General features: G+C 47.3%; 1 long non-coding RNA gene across 1 annotated transcript; it reads left to right on the top strand.

Annotated features, from left to right (window-relative positions):
* The first annotated feature begins 10,701 nt into the window (after positions 1-10,701).
* On the top strand, positions 10,702-23,314 carry LOC119400985 (uncharacterized). The gene is made up of 2 exons (XR_005185341.2): positions 10,702-10,997; positions 23,188-23,314. It is a non-coding gene; the product is annotated as an uncharacterized LOC119400985 (long non-coding RNA).
* The last annotated feature ends 2,474 nt before the right edge of the window (positions 23,315-25,788 follow it).

Here is a 25,788-nt window from a genome sequence, read left to right as displayed (position 1 = left end):
CATAGTTCATCTTGATGTCATGGGAAAAATTGCTGTGGCCGCCCTACAACGACCAGGACCGCCTACAGCATCAGAGATAAAAATGTACCGGATTCGCTGTCTGCCCCTTTATTTCTGTCTAGAATATTACATTCAGTCATACGATTGACATTTAATTGACCCCTTCCACCACGTCTACATTGGCTATGTTGGCGAAGAGATAGATAGTACATATAGTCTGATGGGAAGGCGTTTTTGGCATTCCCAGATAACGCCTCAATCTCTTCGTGAAGAAACAAAGAATTCATCTATATGCTTACAACGGAAAAGACGTGTTAATGGTTTTTTTTTTGTTTTATTACTAACAGCGGAGCTTAGCATGAAATACTGAATGATGACCATCACGTCAGCATGGAGCACCAAATTCTGCAAATGACGTTTAACTTCCATGTGACTTGCGTGAAGCATAGCTTACTCTTATTTGTCGGTTGGATACGAGGATGCAGTCGAGCACTTTGTTTTTATTATGCCACCCGGTTTGCATACAACCAGACTTCTCAAGGCTTCATGCGTTGCAATGACTTTCCCATCACCCTTCTTTTTTTGGAGGTGAGTGGGGCGTTAGGAGGAGTTAATCTTTAGGTTTCAGCCATCATGGCGTCTGCGTTACTATGTGTGATTTAATTTAGGACATAAAGTAAGTAGAACTCCATTCTTCGTTGTCGAATCTTGGCAGCGCAAACAAACGGGACACAGAAAGAGCGGTACACAAACAAGCGCAGACTGAAGCTTAGAGTTATTCGCGGTTAAAATATATACCAGAAAAAAACACGAGGGGAAACGGAAATAGAATTGGGAAGGGTCAACCAATATCAAGTGTCGTCGAGAAACGAGAGCTCACAATCAAGAAGTGGTACAGAGTGTGAACTGACACAACTATCGGTGTTCTGCTTTATCTAAAAAGGCTTCAGCAACCTCCCTAGTTTTGGTGTCATGATTAGCTTACAGAACAGAGGCGCGCGAAAATTCCGGTACGCAACCACACTTGGTGCAACGGGAGGACATGTGTAAACTTGGAGCAGACGTTAGCATATTGTAGTGTTCTCGCAGGCGCACATTCAGGCTGCGCCCCATCTGCCCGATATATACCCTGTTACAAGACAATAGAATGCAATAAACCACATTTGTTCGAATTTAGTAAAACGACTGGCATGTTTTACACCACAGCATTTTTTTCGGGCCTAACTTCATTTTGCTTTTCATGTCGATCTTTGACCATATCTTCCATGAACATACCCTGATACCAGAGGCGTAGCAAGGAAGTGGCACACGGAACCCGTGCCCCCTCCCCCAGCCCCCTGAAATTAATTTCTGCCATAGAACACAGATCACAAAAGGATACTCGATCACACTTATCTGCCCGGACCGCACATCGGTTCAAGGAGAAACCGATGAGCAATTTAACTGACGCTTGATAACTTCGCTTTCGCCACTTCCTAAAGTCTGGTGCATGCGTTTCCTGTATAGCACACGAAACAACAAGCGTTTGCACCTGAAGCTCAGGATGCAATCGTTCATACCTTCTATTTGACTGAAAACGACAAAAATATATTTTGGTGTTTAAGTAGCACAAGCGGACTGACTGACATGCGTCCTACTTGTACGGTAAAACAGTGCACATGAATTATTGCAAAAATACCTAGAAAAAACTGGTTAACACTTAACTGACAACATAGTAACACCAAGTGAATCAATCTTGCTGCATATCTCGTTATTTTCTGCTGATACGTCTCTGGTAAAACTTCGCACGACGTCTTGTGTGCGCCCGAAAAGATAGAGCGATTTCATGGTTTTCTTATAGGATGACTGATTTGCATTCCCACAAAATCTGTCGCTATCATAGCTACGTATGGATAGTCGCATTGCCGGATATACTTGTGGTAACACGGACGCAGGGAGGATTTTATTAATCCTGAATTATCGCGCACGACTGTCCATAAAGTAAAATAGCCCATACGAATGATAGAAAGTTTCCTGAATACGGGTGCATTAAAATCTTCACATCGCTACCGCGCCGTATCTGCCATCCACTGTCAAGTGCACTCATCATCGGCTTAAACTGAGCTCTCCACCACTGTATATTGAAAGGGGCCCAACTAGATCGCTAGTCGGGCCTCCAATTTGCACTGTTGGAAAACTGCATTACTTCCGCCGCGGGTCGACCAGACATTCCTAATTTCATATCTAACATTTCGCCGAAATTACTCGCAAAACATCTTATCAAAAGTGCTGCAAACGCTGTGCTCATTGCTTCGAAACTTGGGTCATTGACAAGCTCACAAATGCAAATTAGCACGTTCATTTTTTTTTTTCGTCCACAGACTGCATTTTCATAACGGAATGCCATCGTCATTGCCACTTGAAAAGTCATCCTTTAATTTTAGCCGCATTCTTGTTCACCTGAGTACTGAACGCATATTTCAAGGCGAAAACCCTAATTGCCTCATCAAACTAGAAAACTGACCATAGGCATCGACCGTGTATCGCGGCACCGGTGTCAACACGAGTGACGCAAATAGCATCATAATGTGATGGCGTCACCATGACGTCACAGATTCACAAAATTTGTATGTCACGATGACGTCACACGATGACGAAATCGCATAACGTTGTCGCTTGGTCAAACGTGGGCAGATCACGGAGGCAATGCAGAACCGGGTGAGGGGCAGAAAGCTTACAGTGCCTCCGAATGTGGAGGCAGTGCAAAAGCACGTTGGTTGCAGAGAGCTTTCGAAAGGGAGGGGGGGGGGGTCATGATAATCTACTGATGAAAAAAAAAAAAGAACATGGCTTTCGCCTTCGGGTCGTGTTAGTTAAAGGCATAAGGAACTGTGTGACTCTTAAGTCAAACAATATAATATGCTGTGTGCAAACATCATTCTGAGTCTTTCCTTTAGATACACTGCAGGACAAACACATATCCCAGTAATCTTCAATTTAGCTTATTTATCGCGCGATTATTCCATTTCACAGCCTCAGAACTTCTCAGTTTGTTCCACATGTCTCCTGTACTAAGCGTTTTTTTTTTCGATATACGGAGTAACTATTCACACACCTGCGGACCCGCAGTATGAAGGACATAGTTGTGTTGAGGTAATTGATAAGCCCGACACGCACACGCGTCCCCGGAATGGCAACCCCATCAGCTTGAAGCGACCTGCAAGTTCTGGATACCTTGGAGCCAGTCTTTGCACGCATTCGTTAACACCCTGCATTGTACTCGACTTATTATAACACAGTGGCAGTCCAACCGTACTCTGTAACCGCTCACAGCTTGTGAGGTTCTTGGTAGGTACCGTGAACTCTGCTCTGTGTACACGCGTTTTAGTTGTGCTGTCTTTCATTCTTCTATGCTACTTTTTTAGTCTCCTTCCCCCCGTATAGGTTAGCAATCCGAGTGCAACGTAAACTCGCTGTCTTTTATTCTCATTTATATCCCTCTCCCTTTGATAGGCAAACTGCCACTCTACCTAAAACAGAAACGTATACAATCACAACATTCTACCAATAAATTTTAACGCGTTGGACACATCCCCGTTCATGCATAAGCGCCATCTTATTAAAAAAAAAACTCTTCCACGAGGGGAAAAGGAGCAGCGCAGTGAATCTACCGTTTTTCGTTTAACGCGAAAATGTTTTATGCCGGGGTCCACCACGGCTCCACTGACATATTTCCGTCACGGATATGACGTTTTAAGATACAAAGACAGAGTTGGCAAAGAAAAAAAAAATCAGAAGAAAAAGTTCCGTCATCGGGAGTCGAACTTAGGACCCCTCGCTCCGCAACGCAGGGTGCGAAACGATTCGGCCATGCTAACGGCGAGCCGTGCTATATAACGGCGAGCTATTTATATACCCCATTTGCCGGTGGCGGTACTCAGAGATCGGTGGTACATCAGCGTGCTTGGATTATCGCTGGCGAAATGGCGCGAAGGGCTCGAAGAGCGCGCTTTAAAGATCGTCGCCCCACGCGAATGAGCACGCGCCTCTACAGGGCGTGGTCGCTCGTGCGCGGGCGTATCTCGTGATGGCGGTGGCGTGTACGTCTTGCGCTCTCACCGCAAGTTTCCGTTAAGAGCATGAAGGTCACTTCGTTCACTGCAGCGGCCACTTTTGCGAAGGGAGCGGGCTGTTCACACAGAAATAAGCTACAAATGCAACAGTTGGTTCGCGCCTCATCCTTTGTATGTTCGTTCCGTGCGCCCTTTCTGCTTGGGAAGCGCGTTGCAGGTTTCGAGCTGCTTGCCGTTCTCTGCGTGACATTACAATTTCTTGCTGTAGCATTCACTCTTTCGCGCTTGGGGCGAAAGAAGACACATCAAACGCTCAACTATGTGTGTGAAGGTAGCTTCACTTTCGTGTTATACCGATACCTATGACAGAGAGATAAGCCATACATTTTTTCTTTGTTTTATTGCAATAGCCTATAAATGACCCTTTCAGTGAGTTTTCGCAGCGCAGTTGCCGTCATGTTCTGAATAACGTCTGAATTGATAGAATCATCCCGCGCATCGTATGTTTGACGCGCGAGCAAAAGCACGCAAGCGCTGGGGACGAACGCAGCTGAAGCAGAGATAAAACGAACCAGCTATCTCCGTCGCACGTAGGTTGCATGCGATAACATCGCCCGCATGCGAGGCCTGCAGTCGATCGCTCCTTAAGCAGAGAGGAAACGCCCCGGCCGTCTTTCGACGGGCGAAGGAGCGTGATATAGGGCGTTAGGGAGTGGAGGTGGCTGCATCGCTCGAGCAGCAACTGCGAAGTCTGCTCATAAGAGCTCTGTCGCGAGCGTGGGCGCGCACTATGTCGGCATACATCAGGAGTTGGATCTTAAACTTGCTCTATACTCACCGCTTGCTTCGGGCTGGGAAAACAGACAGCATGAAAACCGCTTCGTTCGCCGGAGTGGCCGCATTCCATTAAACCAGTGTTTTGTTGAGTTGCTCAAGATTGGATCCAAAGGAGTTGGCTTCTAGTTTTACATTGTACAACATTCCAGTTTGTTGCTATCGCATTCTATGCTTCGCTGTTGCGGCGAAAATGATTTTTTACTTATGTAATTGCAAACTCATTTGTTAATTTGAAAGTCTTCAATTCTTATTTCGGGAAGCAAAGATGGGTCAGAGAACAACGGATATGTAATCCTAAGACTACGACAGACACATCCACTCTGTTGTGCGCGTTATTTAATCTCTGCGCCACTTTCACGATGGTTAGAGAAGATGAAATTCGACCATCTTGATTTCTCCTTGACACTTCTGCGGTGGGCGTTCTTCAACAGCTGTTGAATTCTTGTACCTGGCCTTAGCGCACGGTTTAATACTTGAAACAACTGAATCGCCAAATACATTTCACGCCACAGTCAGTCCGAGTGTTCTTGGAGGTGGTAGCTGGGAAACGTAGAACTTGAATACCCTCCCACATCAAGGAATTGAGCTTCTTGCTTGCGCGATGCACTTTCACAAATGCTTAGGAGTCAGACCCGCATTTATTCCTATGTAAGACTGCCCGATTTTCGCGTGTGCCGCTATCTATTTCCTGTTTTCACGCTGTTATAGAAGCTGGCCGTCATACTAAGACTCTTGAATAAACATTATGTGCACTTCTAAAATATTTCATTCACTGCGAAAACTGCAGTTGCATTAAATGTGCCCGAACCTGAAAGAAACCACTGTAGCTGCTGTATTCATTTTTATTTGTTTGGGATGAGCGCTTTTATTAGAAAAATGTGCGGTTGACTTGCGGTTGACACTCACACGCCCTCATATGGTTGTGCCACGTCTAACAATGAGAAGACGTAACTTTGCACCGACAAAATGCAGCACACACTGTTACTCAGCGGTGACCTCTCTGAACGCAACATATAACTCCTCTAAGGACATTTCGCTGCCCACATGTCATCGTCGTTTTCTTTTTGTTTTGTTTTTTGTGTTGCTCGGGTATTTTCAATTAAGACAGGTCTACTTGCTTGTTGCGACGTAGCGCATCTACTGAATATTCCCCACCAGCATATAGTACTTGCATGGAAATAATCAAGATGTGAAAATAATCGCTTTGTAATTAGGCACCTTTTACAATTTTGTGTATTTTCAAAATATACCGCAGAAGAACTCATTCGAAGATGGCGCCTAAAGTGTGTGGGATTCGCAGGAAAAGCTATCGGTGGTACCATGACCATATAGAGAACATAGCAACCGAGACTGGCATCTCGTTAATGTGGCCATTGGTTTTTAGGTGTTCAAGTACTGCCTGACAGGGCCAAAATTAGGAAAGAGCAGCCCGTCGACGTTGTCAGCTGCGTCCCTGCTTGGCCCAATCACATTTCACGGGCTGCCTTCGGTTTGGAAAGCGAAAGCCTTCGATCATCAAACGCAACAATTGACCGTTGGCATCGGTGGTATGAACAAGAGTGATGCAAAAAAGGGTGTTCACGTCACCATATAACGTCATCATCAGATGAGCTTTTCAAAAGTTGTGAGGTCACGTAATGACGTCATTACATGACGTCGTCGCTTGGTCAACGGTGGGCCGATCACGGAGGCAGAGCAAAACAGGTGAGGTGCATAAAGCTTGCAAAGCATCCGGTCCTGGAGGCAGTGCAAATCCACGTTGCGTGCAAAAGTTTTCGGAGGGGGGCAGGGCAGTATCAATACATTGACTCGGGAGGAAAAGAAGAAGATGGCTTTTGCCTTCGAGTTATCTTCGGCGAATGCATAAGGGGTCCTGTGAGTTTTCTGTCGGTCAATAACGAGGGAAGAAAATTAGCAGTGGCTTAGCTCGGCTATGCCAGGATATACGTAGCGTGAGCTAAGGTTCAGCTGATTATTCTTAGCTTTCCTGGTTGTCTAGAGTTAGCTTGATTATCATGCTTACTGGTGCTTCAATGACACACACACGGTATACGCATTATGGGACACATGTATTTTTATTTTCAGCTCAACGTCACGTTGTTCTCTATTGCCACAAAGACGGCTCAGCGGTCAGTGTACTAATACGCTGCCGTCTCTATGGCCCCAACGCACGGCGCAGCGCCAGACTTGCTACTGCGCAACGGAGGCGCACAGCTGGGCACGAGTCGGCGCCAGTGCATTTGCCGTCGCTATGACGTCACTCCTCTGTAATGCGCAGACCCACGAGGCGCGCGCAGCAGCTCTGGCGCACGCGCTCCGCCGTACTACCTAAGGGAGGAGCCAAGTTGACGCCGTCTTATTAACTGTTTACTTCGATAGAGACGCGGTGATGTTTTCATTCATTCTGCAATCTCCCAAGTCGTTTTCTATTTCTTGCTAATGCAATTTTTTGTTTGCTGTTGATGTAGCCAGCCATGAACTTTAGCCGCATTTTGCGTTACAGCTCGAGTGAGCCTAGAGAGTGAATGCACTTTAAACATCCATCTGATTGCTTCGGTGAAGAGGAGTTTCAGAAATTTTCTGAATATGACTGACAGAAATTGTCAAGAAGACCTAGTTATGCAGACGAAAATTTCAAAAGTTATCAATAATTTATACTATGGAAGATCATCAATGAAAAGCACCTGAAAATTACCCGTGTTTCGTTCGTTGATGTCCTTGTTGTGTTTACTTAGTTGCCTGATCCTGGTACAAAACACCAACGACTGTTACACATGTGTTAGGGATGAGTCACAGAAACGTGTCATGCCCAGAGCAAATACATTACCATTTCCGAAAATTCGAACTACTATACGGTCTAATAATGACAAGATTATTGATAAGGAACAACAACGCTTCCTCTTGCCTTCGGCAGCTTTGACAGAACAACGAATTCTGGAACGCGGAGCCTTGACAATACTGACCTGACCCACTCCTCTCCCCACCCCGACAAGAAATTGGTAAAATAGACTCAGGTTAATTAATGCACAAATTTTTTTATTGAGTTTAATGGTAAGAATATTAGAAAGATGTACGTAACCTAATGTTAGAACTTCACCTTTAATCGAAGTGGTGTATAGATATTGCATTATTAGGTATTGAGCTAATGAAGTCCCTTTATTGAAGCGTGATTTATTATTTTTGTCAGTGCTATAGAATGTGACCCCATTTTTTGCAGATTTTTGTTTTGCTGCAATTCTCAGTGACTTGCAATAATTAGGCACCACATCCTTTAAAGTTAAACGCTTGTTCCTTGCTAAAAAAGAATGAAAGAATAATCAACAGTTGAGATTTCTCTATTGTTGAACGCGGACATGAAACCTCGCTCTCTCGAAATATGTTTCGACCTTCCAACTTATCTACCATGAGTCATGACAACCATTACAACTTTCTTCGTCTTATTTAATCTGATGGCACTTTTACTGCCTCGGAATCGTGTGTTTCTCCTTGTAGGCAATACTACTGTTAGTTTCAGGCGGAGGACATACACACGTGGTCTACCAATCTAACCACCTCCGCGCATTGTCTACGATACGCCATGGAGAATGACACCTTAAGGAAACGCAGATGTACGCAATGTTTTCCGGTTTGTGCTTCACATGTATTCTGGGAGTGAACAATTTCGCCTAATCGTAAACTGGGGCGCGAACTGGAAGCGAGGGGCCGGCAGAATAATGGAAAAGCTCTTGGCGCGTTTAGTGCAAGACATTTTGAATGGTCTGTATATGAAGAACGTAGGACAAGTGATTATGATATCAAAATTTGTGAATATATATTTATAACTAATGCCGCACACTGGCTCTTGAGCCCAAAAGCGCGGAAGCAACTGCTTCATTTATATGCACCCCCCCCCCCCGCCCGCCCCAGTAACAAGCTCTTTTAAAAGGCCATGGTTTGGATCGCCTGACTACAAGCATCAAGTGCTTGTACTCAGGCGATTCAAAATGCGTGATGTGCACATCAACCGTCACCAACACCATTTATAATCACCAGGGAGTAAAGGCATGTTTTAAATTACTCTTCCTCTACCTTTCTTTGTTATGCCTTACTCTCTCCCCTCCTCCTTTCCCCCTCCTCCTTTCCCCCCTCCTCAAATTTCTCCTCCTCATCATTATTTTCCTTTCCCACCACATTGGTATACCATGCTATGCAAGGCTATGTTATGTTCTGCTAGCATGACTGGTTGCCGAGTGCTTACCGTGGCCGCCTTGGGATCGTGGGTAGGTGGGTTCAAATCCCGCATCGTCAAGAAATATCACGCCCACGCCGGAGGAATCGGCGCACATGTTCTGGGAGCGACGTAGTAGAGGACAATGACGACGAACATTGCGCGCGCCCATTCATGGTGATGTTGTTTTTCTTTTGGCGGATTACAACCAACGGCTGGCATAAATAGCTCTACTGTTTCAAACATGTGCTGTTTGTTGATTTTTGTACTTATTCAAAAGGATATTTATTATTCAATAATAGAAGCTCTATTCATACTATCGCTTATGTTCTATTTGCCTAAAAACAGGTTTCTATACTCAACTGGCGTGGCTAGTTTCGGCTACATTTAGCTTCAGCTCTGGTTCCCTTTTAATCTGGGCAATGGCAAGGCGGATTAGAAATACAACGAGGTGGAGTACTTACTAAGCATTCAAACTTTTCCTGCAGTTGTAAGCTATGTGAAAAGTGATGATAGCTTTCTTTATTTTAGGTGCTTCAAACTCACCACAGCTAGTCGGCCGCAGTCACAAAACTTAGTCAAACAAAGGCCCGGGGCTGAGAAGGGGGAGGAGTTCGAGCAAGATGTCATGTAACGTTGTCATTTTTAAGAATAGTTCTCCCACATCTCATATCTGAAGATGACTCGACGTCAGGTTTCGAGAAAGATATCGGTAATGATCTCCAGAATGATCAAAATCCTGAAATGGTGATTCCGTTCTACGGTGATTTCAACACAGCGAAAGCATAGGGCGCCTAAAAAATGCTTCAGGCCACTCCAGTTTTTGAAGCTTCAACGAAGAAAGCGTTATTAATCGCAATAAGGGAAAAAATATTGCGACTACGATATAGCGAAGTCCCAAAAGGTTATTCCTTGTGAAGCCGCGGGACGCATGCGGCCCGCAGGCCGCGTGTTTGAGGCAATTGATTCATTTATTTAACAAATTCTCACTGGCACCAGCAGCAATAATTTGCGAGAGGGTTATACAGTATATAGATTCATAAGTTCAAGCATTACAAATACGGTTCAGAGATAGCGTTAACATGAGCAGAATTCTCTGGAAACGCATAAAAGGCTACGGCGTTGTGTAATCGTTATCGAGATACGAAGGCTGCCTACAACTAATGAAACCGACGCAGGCACACGCATGTCTCTGAGAAATTACGAATATACATCTTTCTCTCTTAACGTCATCACCGTTCTGTGATATAACGCAATTTTCGCAGTCATTTGCGTAATGAATGCCGGAAATTATATGGACCCCGCCTAATTGGAACATTCATTACCTTTGCTGCGCACTGAGTGCAGGATGATGAAAGAGCCATACGTCATGGTATGTAACTACGTCTATACTATCAGTGTTGTTAAAACTGGTAATTATCAGGTAATTAGTTCGCGTTTTGATCGGCGCATAATTATTTTTTTGTGTGTGTGTAACGCTGGAGAACATAAGGATTTTTAATTCATTATTTTCCAGCGGTGCATTTCATTAAAACTTATCAGCGCTTCACGGTTCTTTTCTTAAGGTTAGACGCTTGTCCTTCGCAGAAAATACGAAAGAATTATATCGAGAGATGTCAGTCCTCTAGCACCGCACGAGGATATATATTCCTGCGTTGGAAATAACACTTTTGTTTTCGAACTATTCCGCCCGTGAACCATGGCAACCATTACAACTTTCGCCGTCTTTTTCACTTTGGCGACACTGATGCTTCCTTGGAATCATATTTGTGTTCTTGCGGGGAATCCTGCGCGGAGCCCTAAGGTTAGGGTAGTTAGAGAAGTGAGACCACACGTTGTACCTCGTCCCTTTTACTACACTACGCCTCCGGGAATGCCGCATACGAGAAGAAAACGCCGCGGTAAGTATTTTTTCACTTTTCTACCTCACCTCTATTATGGGAATGCGAAGACATGCCGAATACTGCACTCGCGTCTATTTAGAATTCGCAGAGGGCGAGGAATTCAGTACTTACCAGGAGAACTTTGAATTTACGTGCTGCGTATGTAACCTATGTACACTTTTTACTACATCATCCTCCATCGGTGGATGAAGAAAACACAGTGCCTACCAAAGTAAAAATTTATTTCCCCAAACTCTTTACTTCAATTCCTCCATTGGTATCTTTAATGGGGCGTCACTATTCTCACTATCATCACAGTGACCGCCCTGTCTGAGTTTACTGCCTCAGAAATCGAATATCGCATAAATTGTTTAAAATCCGTGAAGTACGATCGGAGTTACATAAATAATTCGTGCGTTTTAAGCGCTTTCTTTCCCCTTCCGTCTCAGCGAGCGCGCTGGTAGCTATGCAGGAGAAATGGTAGGGGGGCAAGCAGCTACATCCGTAGATCAGCGCACGTAATAAACTTGAGCTAATTTTTTTTTGTCCTTCCAACGCGCGGTTCTCTTTCGGGTGATCACGAGCACGTTTGTGTAATTAGATATTGTGTGTAATTCTAACACGAGAGAGCGCGGTGCGTGCTCGTCGCGACATCCTGCGGTAGCCGCGGTAGCTATGTAGCTCACGATGCTCTGACCAGTCAATGTCCATAAGCCAAATTGATGTCACAAGCCAAATTTAGCTTATGGCATCATTTCTCGATAGGAGAGCCAGTGAGTTCTAGCTCACTTTGAAACTTAATAGCAAATTTAATGCCACGAGCTGGGCTCCGACAGCAAATGCGCCATGTGGCTAAACAGGCATGCTCGCCCGTGATGTTTTACGCCGTATCCCGTACATTCGGAGCTCATCAGCGGATGTCTGAAAGCTTCCTACGTGTGAAGAAGAAGAAGAAGATGCTTTTAATGAGCAGAAGGAGGAGAGGTCGGCCTGGAAAGCGGGTTCTAGCCTGCTACTCCTCACGGGGGTAAGGGGAAAGGGGAAAGAAAGAGAAAGAGGGAGGTGTGATGATAGGCGACGATGGTATGGCAAATGAGTCACTGTACACACTGTTTTGCACGGGGACAGGGCACGCGCAAAAGTCTTTATGCCGCACATGCTCTAAAGACGAGCATCTAAACCTGTATCGCTTAGAAATCTCAATAGGCACTTTAAACTTCGTTGGGCCTGGTCTGCATGCTCCCAAGCACCCAAAAGCTTCTCCTCCGAAAAAGGTCGGGAGTCCAGACGGTCTACGACGCACTGAAGTGATTGTCTTTCGGTCGCGTACTGAGGGCACACGCACAGGATGTGGTGAATAGTCTCAGACGTGTGACACACACTGCAGTTAGGGTTTCGCTCCTGCCCAATCTTGAAAAGGTATCTTCGTGTATACGCAACACCCAGCCGCAATCTATGTAGTAATGTTTCCTGGTCTCTTCTTAACCGGAATGGAATCAGAAAAGCACGACCAGAGTCAAGTCTGTAAAGACGTTCTTGGCGATAATTAGGGTCATTCCATAAGCGTGTCATAGATGTTTTCATAGATTCATACAGCAAGCCATTGATGTCATATCGGGAAAATTGAATTGATATGACTTCGCCGTTAGTGTGCGCCATTTTTGCTTCTGCGTCAGCTTGCTCGTTCCCAGCTATGCCACAGTGACTGGGAATCCATTGCAATGCAACGGTATGCCCGGATTGAGACGCCTCAGATAACATATTCATTATGTCACACACCAGAGGACTGTATGCGGTTCCTTGCTTCATGTAATTGCTGATAAGTTGAAGTGCCGGCTTGGAGTCACAAAATAATGTCCATTTCGCGGGACTCTGTTGTACAATGTAGCGGGCAGCTTGTCGGACGCCGGTCAGCTCAGCAGCAGTAGATGATGTCCGATGCGCTATCTTGAAGCGTTTCGTGATGCCCATGTGAGGAACCGTGAAAGCTGCTGCTGAGGACGTCTGCGTGACAGACCCATCTGCAAAAATATGCACCGTATATCCGTACATATGGGCAATGTACGATAAAGCAAAATGCTTAAGTCCAGCGGTTGGTATTTTTGACTTCTTTGTTATCCCCGGAATCGAGAGTCGCACGATCGGTTTAGGCATCGTCCAGAGAGGTACTCCGGGAGTCGCTTGTGGTGCATAATTCGAGGGCAGCAGATCTTGCTGCGACATCACAGCTTCCGAGTATGAAGCATTGGGTCGTGTGTTAATAATGTCTCTCAGTGGATGGTCTCGGTGCCTTGTCAATAACCTCAGATGTACTCGCAGTGGCTCGTGTTTAAGATAAACGCGAGCTGGACAAGCGCGTGCTTCTGTAATAGTACCCCATGTAGAAGTACATCGAGGTACTCCTAGGCAAATTCTGAGGGCGCGGGCCTGAGCACTCTCGAGTGTACGGACAGCAGATGTGCAAACACGAGAAAGAACAGGAGCACTGTAGCGGAGGTATCCAACAAAAAGTGCCTGGTATAGCTGTAGTAGAGATGACTTCGATGGCCCCCACGATTTTCCAGACATATGGCGAATGACATGGACAAAGCTGTCTAGTTTTTTTCTTAGTGCAGAGATGTGCTTCGACCAAGATAAATCCCGGTCGATGATAACTCCGAGAAACTTGTGGTGAGTTACAGAAGGTATGACGTTCCCATCTATCACTACAGGGTAGCAGGCCATTGACTTTCTCGAGAATGCCAGGATTGCACTTTTTGTCGGGGAGAGTTGCAGTCCGCGGCTATTAAGATATGTGGACGTTATCGATACCGCACGTTGTAGCTTCGTCTGTACTTGCAAACGCGTTAGACTCGTGGTCCAAATGCAGATGTCATCTGCGTACACAGATACTGAGATTTTGCCTCCTAACTTTTTAGCGAGGCCAACAAGTACAATATTAAATAATGTTGGGCTCAGGACTCCTCCCTGAGGGACGCCGCGATAGACGGGATGGTTGTTTGTATCACCGTCTACAGTTGTCATAAATACTGTTCTTTCTTGAAGATAGCTGGCTATCCACTGATGCATACGGCCGCCAATACCATAGTCTTCAAGAGCATTCAGGATCGCGTCATGCAGAACATTGTCGAATGCACCTTTGATGTCAAGGAAGACTGCAGCCGTCAATCGGTGGCGCCGTTTCTGGTGTTCAACGGTCGTTACTAAATCGATCACACTGTCGATTGATGATCTTCCTTTCCGGAAGCCAGTCATCGCGTCTGGATATATATTTTGCTTCTCCAGAAACCATTCTAAGCGCAACAGAACCATTCGTTCCATGAGTTTTCCTACACAACTTGCAAGTGCCACAGGTCTGTAGGAAACCATATCACGGGGAGACTTGCCTGGTTTCAGCAATGCCACGATCTTACTTGTTTTCCAATGTGCCGGCACAGTTCCAGATGTCCACGAAAGGTTGTACAAGGATAGAAGTTCTTCGGTCGCTCGAGGGCCAAGGTGGCGCAGAGTAGAATAGGTGATGCCATCAGGCCCAGGCGCACTGGAGCGTTGTGAAATAGAAATTGCCGCACGCAGCTCCTGCAGCGTGAAAGGAAGATCGAGACGGGCGTCTGCTGTAGGGGGTGCGCATCGAAGCAGTGGAACGACCGCTGTTGCAGAGCCAGAGATGTGTAGGCAGAATTCTTCCGCGATCTGCTTCTCGCTGCATGACCTGATGATGGCCAATGCGCGGAAGGGACGTAGTTGCTGAGGAGAACATGGTAGAGCCCGTACAACGTGCCATATCTTAGACAATGGTTTTCGGGGGTCCAGGGTGGTGCAAAATGTCTTCCAGTTTTGCCGGCCAAGCTTTTCTAAGTGCCTCTGAATTTTCTTTTGCACATTGCGGGAGGTCCTCAGGTCTAAGATCGATCTTGTTCGCCTGTGTTTGCGTTCAGCTCGACGACGGACTGCCCGGAGCTCTTCATATACGGCATCGACAGGCTTCCTGGAATTAGATACTGTGACGACACGTGTTGTTGTCTGCATTGCGTTGGTAATTCGTTCTTCAATTTCTGTCGGAGAAACTATGGAACCACACGACTTTTCTAGCTCATCTTGAAAAGCCTCCCAATCTGTGTATCGCCTACGAATGCTCGCAACACCGGTATACCATCGTAGTTGTACGTAAGTAGGTAGGTGATCACTGCCATATGTTTCAATGTCTGCACACCAGGCAGCAGATGATGAAAGGCATCGAGAAGCTATAGCTAAGTCGAGACAGCTGCTGTACGTTGTGCCACGGAAATATGTCGGTGAGCCGTCGTTGAGAATATGAAGGCCATTATCACTTGTGAAATCTAGAAGTTGTCTTCCCCGAGTACTTATGACACTGCTGCCCCAAAGATGGTGATGCGCATTAAAGTCGCCTACGATGACGTGAGGTCCTTGGCTCGAGTCGATGACAAGTTTCAGGTATCCAGCGTCAAATCTTCCTCTCGGAGGAATGTAACCACCAATGACCGATATCGTGCGTCGTTTTAGCTTCAAAGTGATGGAAACGTACTCATTACTGCTATGTACAGGAATTTGGTTTTGGGAATACGTGAGGTCACAGCGTACAAATAGTAAAAGTTTGCTAGGGTTTCCACTCGTCTGAGACGTGAATTGTTCATATCCAGATAACCTGAATGCTGAAGTCATATTCGGCTCGCATATCACAGCAACAGGAAATCGATATTTCAACATTCTCTGTTTAAAATCTGCGAGGTGACCTCGTAGACCTCTTGCGTTCCATTGAAATATAACAGAACGGTTAATCCTTTCAGTCAGTGATGGTGGTGAGGCTGCTGACGCCATGATTTTGTGCTGGTTTTTATATAGCACCAAGCACTGGTTCTAGTCCGTCTAGAATTTGCACTGCAGCCTTAGCAACGGGCGTCTTGACACCAACAAGTAACATTCGCAAGGCACGGATCAACTGCGCAAGCATTGCCTTGATTTGCCCATCCGATGACGAAGTCTCACGTTCATGCTGGCTTTCTGGCGCCTGCGCTTCCGCACTCCGAGATGGCAGGGAAGGCCATGTGGTAACGTCCTTGTTGCTCTTCAGGCAGGATGTGGCTGGAGGTAGAGACCCCGCTTCGGATATAACAGGAGCACGCGCTGACTCTTCAGGGAGTACAGGCTGTCGTACCATAGCCGATGTTGATCTTCTGCGATTACGAGAGCGCCTCTGGCGACGGTGCACCTTGGTAGCCGCTTCTCTGTGCGTGGAGTGATCTCGTACCATCTTCCTAAGTACGGTCAACTCAGTCTTTATTTTTGGACATTCCTTCGACCTTGACTCATGCGGGCCATCGCAGTTGGAGCATTTTAGATTAGATCCCTCGCATATCGACTCATCGTGATCTCCACTGCAACGGGGGCATGTCAACCTGTTCACGCACACAGCGCTCACGTGCCCAAGTTTCTGACACTTGCGACACTGTAATGGCCTAGGAACATATGGGCGGACAGGATGCCTCACATAGCCCACTTTCACATGCGATGGCAAGTTGTTGCCCTCAAAAACTATCTTCACACATCGCGACCGTCCAAAACGGTGTATGTCTGTGATATGGGCAGTGGAGGTAATCAGCGTTGATAGATCGCTGTCATCAATATCCGTATCCACATCGGAAATCACACCAGCAATGGTGCAGCCTCCATGTACAACGAAGGAGCGCACAGGTATGCTGCCGAGCTGAGCAACAGCTTTCAATGCGTTGAGGGTCGTTCGTGTATCCACATCAACAGCGAGTATGTTCCGTCTGGGATTAATACGGACCTCTCTTATTTGTCCTGGTGCTAACCTGCCAAGATAGGCAGTGAGCGCTTGCCTATTCAGTGAATTCAGGTTGCCTGTAGCAGCGACGGGGATGTAGGCGATTGTGTACGTCTGCCGAGTCTGTTGTGAGGACGGTGTATTGTAGTTGAGATCACTCACGCTTGAAGTCCGGCGTAGTTTCCTTTTCAGCCGGCGGTTTGTGGCCTCGACATATCCACCTTCGGATTCCATGTCATCCACGTCAGAGCAGCTTGATGACCTTGGCAGAGCCATGTTCAGATGCCCAGGAGCACCAATCCGATTTGAAGCTTGCAGGTCGCCCCCTGGTCTTGACGGAAGAGGGTGTGATGCTCTCATTGCAATAGGGGGCTGCGTCGCTCGAGCTGCACCTGCGAACTTTGATCACATAGCGAATGTCTCAAAGCTTCCTACGTGTGATGCTCTCATCGCAATAGGGGGCTGCGTCGCTCGAGCAGCACCTGCGAACTTTGATCACATAGGGCGCGATCGCGAGCGCTGACGCACGCGCTATCTCGACAGACATTAGTAGACCGCTCATATACGCGCTGTACTCTCATCGTTTACTTTTCGTTGAGATGTCACGCAGCACAAAAACAGCCTCGCTCCATAAAGCGGCCGTACTACCTTACACCAACGCCTTGTAGAGTTACAGGAGATCGGATCGGAAGAGTTGACCGTCAGGGTTACTTAATATAATATTTCAATTTGTTGGTTCGCATTCATCGCTTAGCCATTGCAGCAAAACTGGTTTATTATAGCATGAAACTACCGTTAGCCGACAGCAGTCGATTCTGGTGGCGTTGTCGTCCACCGCTGCCGGCGTCTAGCGCAGCTTTGGTTGTAGAATTAAAGAACACACAGTTCGAGCCGGAATCGAAGGCAGACATTCTACGTGGCAGTCAAGTACTCTTTCACAAAGCCATGGCAGTACTTAAAGCTCTTTCGTAAAAATATCCCATGCAGAATTCTTGTCAGGAGAGGAGGCACGTTAACGATGTAATACTGCGTGGCAGAAGCGTACAATTACACCAGGCGTTGCGCCATGCTAATTGCGTAACCATTTGGTGGTTTCAAGCTTGCCACCTATTACACAGGGCCAATCGTAACTCACCACCATCCCCCGCATCAAAAAATGCGCAACCATACGTAGGTGCATGCATTGCCTTAGAGACGCGTAGTGGGTACTGCGCAACAAAGCTATGTTACGACGCATTATGACGTAGTGACTACTTCGGTACTGTACTTGCATCGCCATTAAAAGAGAGTGTACGATGCGCTATAAGATGGCCGGTCACCCAGCTAACGCTATGACTGGGCTGCGTGTCCCGCACGTGCCTGGCGTTTTTTTAAAAAAAAATAATTGTTAAGTAATTACTGAAGCTTGACATGGCAAAATCACATTATGATATTGCCACGCCCACTTCTTGTCTTGTTTTGATGTATTCGGGTTTGACCGGCAGGGACGGTTATCAACGCTCGACGCTGTCCGCGAAGTAGTGTTCTAGAAGCGTCGCGATTGTAGTAGATCGGTTTGTTAAGATTGCGCCCCGCACGCGAATGTTCCAGTTTTGTCTAGAGATAACGCCGCCACCAGCGATATTGCTGGAAAGTTCGATAGCGCCTGTATAAAAGCCGACGCGCTTGATCGCTTGTCAGTTGATCGACGGACGACGCCCTGTTCGCCGCTATCATTGTACAGCGTGTATTGCTGTAGTTCTAGTTCTCATTTTCCCGGCCACAAGTTCGGCCAAATAAAGAGTTTCATTCTGCAAACGCCGACTGCTGTCTTCGTCGACGTCACGACCACGTGACATCTGGTGGAGGTGCTGCTTCATGATCCGGACGCCACCGCGGAGCGCTGACCCAAGCCCAAGCCGCGAAGAAGACGACTCTAAGGACAACCCGGATCCTCGAACCAGCCGCCGGCAGAAAGGACTACCCCCCCAATACGGACTCCTACCGGATAAGCCAAAAGCCACGGCGACAAGAACAACAGGCACGATGACGGCCGCAGCGAACCCTGCCGCGATAGTGATGCAGCCGCCCAGGGAGCCGCCGACATTTCGTGGTTCGCCATGTGAAGACCCCGAAACCTGGCTGGAGACGTTCGAAAGGGTCGCAGCATTTAACAACTGGAACGCCGACGACAAGCTGCGCCACGTGTACTTCTACCTGGAAGAAGCAGCAAGGACATGGCTCGAGAACCGGGAGTCCACGCTTCGAACCTGGGATCTCTTTCGTAGTGCTTTTTTGGAGACGTTCACGAGTGTCGTTCGAAAGGAAAGGGCCGCATCCTTGCTGGAGACACGGGTTCAGCTCCCGAACGAAAACGTGAGCATCTTCGCGGAAGAAATGACCCGGCTGTTCCGCCACGCTGACCCGAACATGCCTGAAGAAAAGAAGGTTCGTTTCCTCATGCGAGGAGTAAAGGAACAGCTCTTCGCTGGCCTTATGAGGAATCCGCCGAATACCGTCCAAGAATTTGTCTCCGAAGCAACAACAATCGAAAAAACGCTTGAGATGCGAACACGGCAATACAACCGCAGCCTCTCGACCACAAGCTACGCCGACGTTCAAGCGCTAGGATCCGCCGACCTGCGTGAGACGATTCGAGCAATCGTGCAAGAGGAGCTGCAAGGTCATGCCTTTCGGTCTTTGCTCGGCGCCTGCGACTTTCCAACGAGTCATGGATACTGTGTTAGCTGGCTTGAAGTGGCAGACTTGCCTTGTTTACTTGGACGACGTCGTTGTGTATTCCTCGAACTTCGACGAACACCTCCAGCGACTTCAATCCGTACTTCAAGCAATCAAGAACTCCGGGCTCACCCTGAAGCCAGAAAAGTGCCGCTTCGCGTACGAGGAGCTCTTGTTTTTGGGTCACGTGATCAGCAAGACTGGAGTGCTCCCAGACCCGCAGAAAACAGCTGCCATCGCCGCTTTCCCGCCACCCACCGACAAGAAGGCCGTGCGCCGATTTCTCGGCTTGTGCGCCTATTACAGACGCTTTGTTAAAGACTTTTCACGGATCGCCGAGCCACTAACGCAGCTCACGAAGACCGACGTCGAATTCAGGTGGCAAACAGCGCAAGTCGAAGCATTTCGTGAACTGAAACGACGCCTGCAGACACCTCCGATACTTGCGCATTTCGACGAATACGCCGATACGGAGATTCACACCGATGCAAGCAGCATAGGACTCGGCGCCGTCCTTGTGCAGCGGACGGGCGGACTGGAAAGGGTTATCAGTTATGCTAGCCGGTCGCTGTCTAAAGCAGAGGTCAACTATTCCACAACAGAAAAGGAGTGCCTCGCCATCATCTGGGCTACGTCAAAGTTTCGCCCCTACCTCTACGGCAGGCCCTTCAAAGTTGTGAGCGACCATCACGCCTTGTGTTGGCTAGCTAACTTGAAGGACCCTTCAGGTCGCCTCGCACGGTGGAGCCTAAGACTTCAAGAATTTGACATTACTGTCGTCTACAAGTCCGGAAGGAAACACTCCGACGCCGACTGCTTGTCTCGTGCCCCCGTCGACCCACCAACGCCCGACGACCAGGATGATGACAGCTTCTTGGGAGCCATAAGTACCGAAGACTTCGCCGAACGACAGCGAGCCGACCCGGAACTGAAGGATCTAGTGGAATACCTGGAGGGCAGGACCGTCGTTGTCCCAAAAGTATTCAGGCGAGGATTGGCATCATTTTCCTTGAAAAACAACGTCCTCGTAAAGAAGAACTTCACTCCGGCCCGAGCCAGCTACCTTATCGTTGTACCTTTGGGACTGCGACCAGAAATTTTGCATGCCCTACACGACGACCCAACGGCTGGACACCTCGGACTTTCCCGAACGCTCGCACGAGTACAAGAAAAGTACTACTGGCCGCGCCTTGCCGCCGACGTCACTCGCTACGTAAGGACGTGCCGAGACTGTCAGCGACGGAAGACACCGCCCACAAGACCAGCAGGCTTCCTTCAGCCGATCGAGCCTCCTCGGCGACCATTCCAGCAGATCGGGATGGACCTCCTGGGGCCGTTCCCAACGTCGACTTGCGGAAATAAATGGATCGTCGTGGCTACCGACTACCTCACCCGCTACGCCGAAACAAAAGCCCTGCCCAAAGGCAGTGCCGCTGAGGTAGCCAAGTTCTTCGTTGAGAACATCGTCCTTCGACACGGCGCCCCAGAGGTTCTCATCACCGACAGAGGTACGGCGTTCACGGCTGACCTGACTCAGGCGATCTTGGAATACAGCCACACAAGCCACCGCCGCACCACCGCGTACCACCCACAGACCAACGGCCTCACCGAGCGTCTAAATAAGACCATCGCCGACATGCTGGCCATGTACGTCGACGTCGAACATAAGACGTGGGACGCCATCCTTCCGTACGTGACCTTCGCGTACAACACGGCCGTACAGGAAACGACGCAGATGACGCCATACAAGTTGGTCTACGGACGGAGCCCGGCAACGACGCTCGACGCCATGCTACCAAACGTGACCGACGAGGAAAACATCGACGTGACCACCTACCTACAGCGCGCCGAAGAAGCACGACAGCTCGCCCGCTTACGGATCAAGAACCAGCAGACGACTGACAGCCGCCGCTACAACCTTCGACGACGCCACATGGAATACCAACCCGGTGACCGTGTATGGGTATGGACGCCAATACGCCGACGAGGACTTAGTGAGAAGCTTCTTCGACGATACTTCGGACCGTACAGGGTACTTCGACGCCTCGGCGCACTCGATTATGAGGTTGCCCCTGACGGCATTACGAACTCTCAGCGGCGCCGTGCGCGACCTGAAGTCGTCCATGTCGTGCGCCTTAAGCCGTTTTTTGCGCGTTAGCGAGCCTAGGGACTCTATTTTTTCCTTCGTTATTGTAATTTATTTGTGTATGCACTTGTTTTGTTTTTTTTTTCTGTTCTATGTTCTTTCATAAGCATCGGGACGATGCTTTTTCAGAGGGGGGCAATGCCACGCCCACTTCTTGTCTTGTTTTGATGTATTCGGGTTTGACCGGCAGGGACGGTTATCAACGCTCGACGCTGTCCGCGAAGTAGTGTTCTAGAAGCGTCGCGATTGTAGTAGATCGGTTTGTTAAGATTGCGCCCCGCACGCGAATGTTCCAGTTTTGTCTAGAGATAACGCCGCCACCAGCGATATTGCTGGAAAGTTCGATAGCGCCTGTATAAAAGCCGACGCGCTTGATCGCTTGTCAGTTGATCGACGGACGACGCCCTGTTCGCCGCTATCATTGTACAGCGTGTATTGCTGTAGTTCTAGTTCTCATTTTCCCGGCCACAAGTTCGGCCAAATAAAGAGTTTCATTCTGCAAACGCCGACTGCTGTCTTCGTCGACGTCACGACCACGTGACAATATGAGAGACGCCGTACCGGAGCGCCTCGGAAAATTTGACCATGTGGGGTTCTTTAATATGCGCCTAAATATAACCGCATTGGTCCGCTATCATTTTGTCGCCATAGAAATGCGGCCGCCGCGGCCGGTTTATACGTATTTTTCGTGATGCCGAATAAAAATATTAATTTAAAAGTTTGACTGGTACAAAAGTAACAAAGAAATGCAGATCATAAGTGAAAGCACAAAACTATGGTCCCCAAGAAAAAATGAAATTACCAATATATTTCATTACAACTGATTCTTCAAGGCACGATAAAAGAAATTTACACCATTTCCCGCTAAAGGGGACCATGAGGCGATGCGAAGCCGGAGCACTTGCACGATCGCGTTCCGTTGGCGTTCGTTGGGCATGCTGGCGACCTCGCGTCGCGGAACGCGAAGAGGAACGCTAGGCCCGTCTTGTCTTCCCTCTAGCCTGGCCGTTAATTCTCACAGGGCGAGTGGGGAACGTGGTCGACAGGCGCGCGAAAGGGGGGCAGCGTATGAGAGGAGAGAGAGGGGGAGGGGACGCGCATGCGCTGGCGCTCATCGCGGCGTTGCGCAGGAGAGAATTTCGGCATGTTTAGCCCGCCTTTCAGAGGAAGGATGGAGAGGGGAAGAGGGAGGGGAGAAGGGATAGTGGAGAGGAGGAAATGGGAGAGGGAAAGTGGAGAGAGGGACGGGGAGAGGGGGAGTGGAGAGGGAAGTTAGAGGGGCGAGGGTGAGTGGAGAGGGGGAAAGGGAGAGGGGAAATGGAGAGGGGGAGTGGAGACAGGAAGTGGAGAGGAGGTGAGTAGAGAGGGTATGCGCATGCGCAGTAAGGGTGGTCACGCCGCACACCACCACCACCACGACCACCGGTTTGAACTCCGCTATAAGATGCTTCGCATCTAAAAACAGATTTCGCGCAATATCTCCCCAACGCCCCTGATCTTTTCATCTTCGCCTTCCTGATTACGCTTGTTCTTTTCAGTTTCAAGTCCTGGAAAAATCATTCCCCCTAAGCGACGTTATTCCGTATAGGACAAGAAGAGTTATTGCCAAGACAGCAAAGACAACCAGAGTATATTCAAATAAAGTGCATTCTTTGGTCCATCTGGTATTAGTTGTTTTCTGTTATGTGAGAATTTGATGCACCCGCCCTCTTACGGGCAAGAGGGTCAGCAGTGCATGGAAGTGGAAAATGCAAGATATTCGCTACCTCTACCGTAAGTGCTCATTGGAACATCCCAGATGATGACAGCATAGGTATTCTACACATTCCTTCATTCATGTGCACAGGGCTACCTAATCAGGGTGGCAGTTTTGGGAGGGTAAGATGCCTGTTGAAATGAATTGGCAGTCCCTTCATGAAATGCCTCTGGAAAAGCCAGTGGATTTCTTCAAGCAAGAGAATGACTGCCTGCAATGATGATCACTTGTTTGGTTTTCTAGGCACAACAGTGATGAAGGAACTCTGTGCGGCATGTAAATATTCTAGGCGGTCAAAACGCCCAGACCTTCCATGATGTGACTAATTCCAGCCCGTTATAACGGGAATTCGTTATATCTAGCACAGCCAATGGACTACCAGCAAAATGATTGACCGGGACGTCTGCGTTGCAGCAGCAAACAGAGCCGTGGACTGTGGGCTCCACCTTTCGTGAATAACCAATCGAAAATAACAAAAAGTTGTCTTCCAAGATGAAATAAGTTTTCAACCAAGATGAACGCATACCATCTTGCTCAAGCTTCCATTCTTATAAAGTTTTCAACTACTGCTACTCCTACGTCGAGGATGCCCAGGTAGGTCGAACTGTAGGCAGAGACCACATGCATCTTAGTCAAATTGAAAACTTAATCGCGGACTATTGGTGCTGTCTTGGAGGGAAATAACTTTATGCGGACCTAATGTTCTTTTTAAGAGTATTTATTGGCGCTTGCTCCTCGCATTCAGTTAACTTGGGTAGACTTTAGATTGAAAGAATATGTCTGTATTGGGTATGTGCCGTGTTCATGGCCCATAATCATAAGAAAAAAGTATGCTATTTCAATGAACCCATTCAGTTAATATAAGCGCGCAGCGGATAGCAGAAGCCATGAAGAACGAAGCACATGTTTGAGACTTGCGTCGCCAGTCACATGCGATCTCAGGTGTTCAGAAGAAAATATTCTGCTCTGTCTATTAACTTAATTTTCATTAATTACCCTGACACTTAATTGCTAATTGGCCCTTATCTTCACTAACTTATGCTCATATATTATGTGTATGTCATATGTATCTAATACAAAGCTTAACTTGAACAACTACCTTTTTGTTAGAGTTTAATTTTTATTCTCGCTTCATAATGTTGCAGCTAATGCCCAGCATCTGGTTGGCTGGGGGCTGATTTCAATGTGCTCCATGAGAAACAATGTCGCTAGGTTCTACTGCCATATTATTGATAAATTGAACGTAAAGGATGTGCTTAGCGTGCGAGGTACATCCATGTTATTCCGAACTGAACAAAAAAAAAGTCAGTTTCCCCTAATTTTCCATAAGAGTTCAACAATTAAAGCGTAACATAATATGACAGTCGAGATAGTAGCGTTTAGTAACCCGATAAGTACCCAAGTAGTAGCATTTACTAACACGAACACCATAAGTAGTAAAAACAACATTTACTACCTGTAACAAGCAGCAACATTTAGCAACCCACCGCGATGTCCTGAGTAGTAATTAGTTTTACTATCTCTCACATATTTTTTACAGTAGTTACCCATTAGCGACAATTAATACAGTTCATATCATCAGGTAGTAAACGCTGCAGTTACTAATTAAATGTCATGGCTACGTTTGGCCTCATCTAGCTCGAGTACTGGCTCCTTTTCAAATGATCCCAGCGGAAATCCCGACTTGAAATGCAAAGAGTTAGAACAGTTAAGCATTTACAGCTTTATTTGCTGATTTAAAAAACGTAAAATTGAGTAACGTTATTACTTCTTCAAAATGTCCCAGATGCTCTAGCAGGGGTATTGTGTGATGCAATAATAAAATATAGAGATTCATTAGTGCGAGCATCACAACGAAGGTCAAGAGATGGCGTGAATAAAGCAGTATTAGAGGGCATATACGAAAAAAATACGATGACAGTGCATAATCGTTCACGGGCAACAACTAATAAAACAGAATGAGGGAAATTCTAGAGGCATAAAACACCGCAAGAAGAACGAAGAAGCACAGGGAAAGAGCGTCAATCGCAACTGATTCATTCTCAGAAGAAACGCAGAAAATATATATGCCGCACCACACATGCGCACACCGCACTACATCACCTAGTGACTACACATCAAAAAACGCGAGGTCAATAGAAAGGCATATCTAATGAAGCAACGATGAGCAAAATTGGAACTCAGACATGCGCAAAACCACTGATGTGCCACTTACAGACAAGTCTCCTTTCTTCTTTATCCAAACGGCTGCCATTAATTCCCGGGCCAGAGCATCTGAGCTTTTGGCAAGAACAGAAATGCTTGAAAACCTCGCCTAACAAGAACAGGAATGGCAATGTGCAGGCAAACATGCTGCCGAATTTTTTCGAAGCGACATCTCATG

This window comes from Rhipicephalus sanguineus, chromosome 7 (assembly GCF_013339695.2).
Source record: "Rhipicephalus sanguineus isolate Rsan-2018 chromosome 7, BIME_Rsan_1.4, whole genome shotgun sequence".
Classification (NCBI taxonomy): domain Eukaryota; kingdom Metazoa; phylum Arthropoda; class Arachnida; order Ixodida; family Ixodidae; genus Rhipicephalus; species Rhipicephalus sanguineus.
The sequence above is the reverse complement of the archived record's forward strand: the minus strand, read 5'-3'. Positions and strand labels throughout refer to the sequence as shown.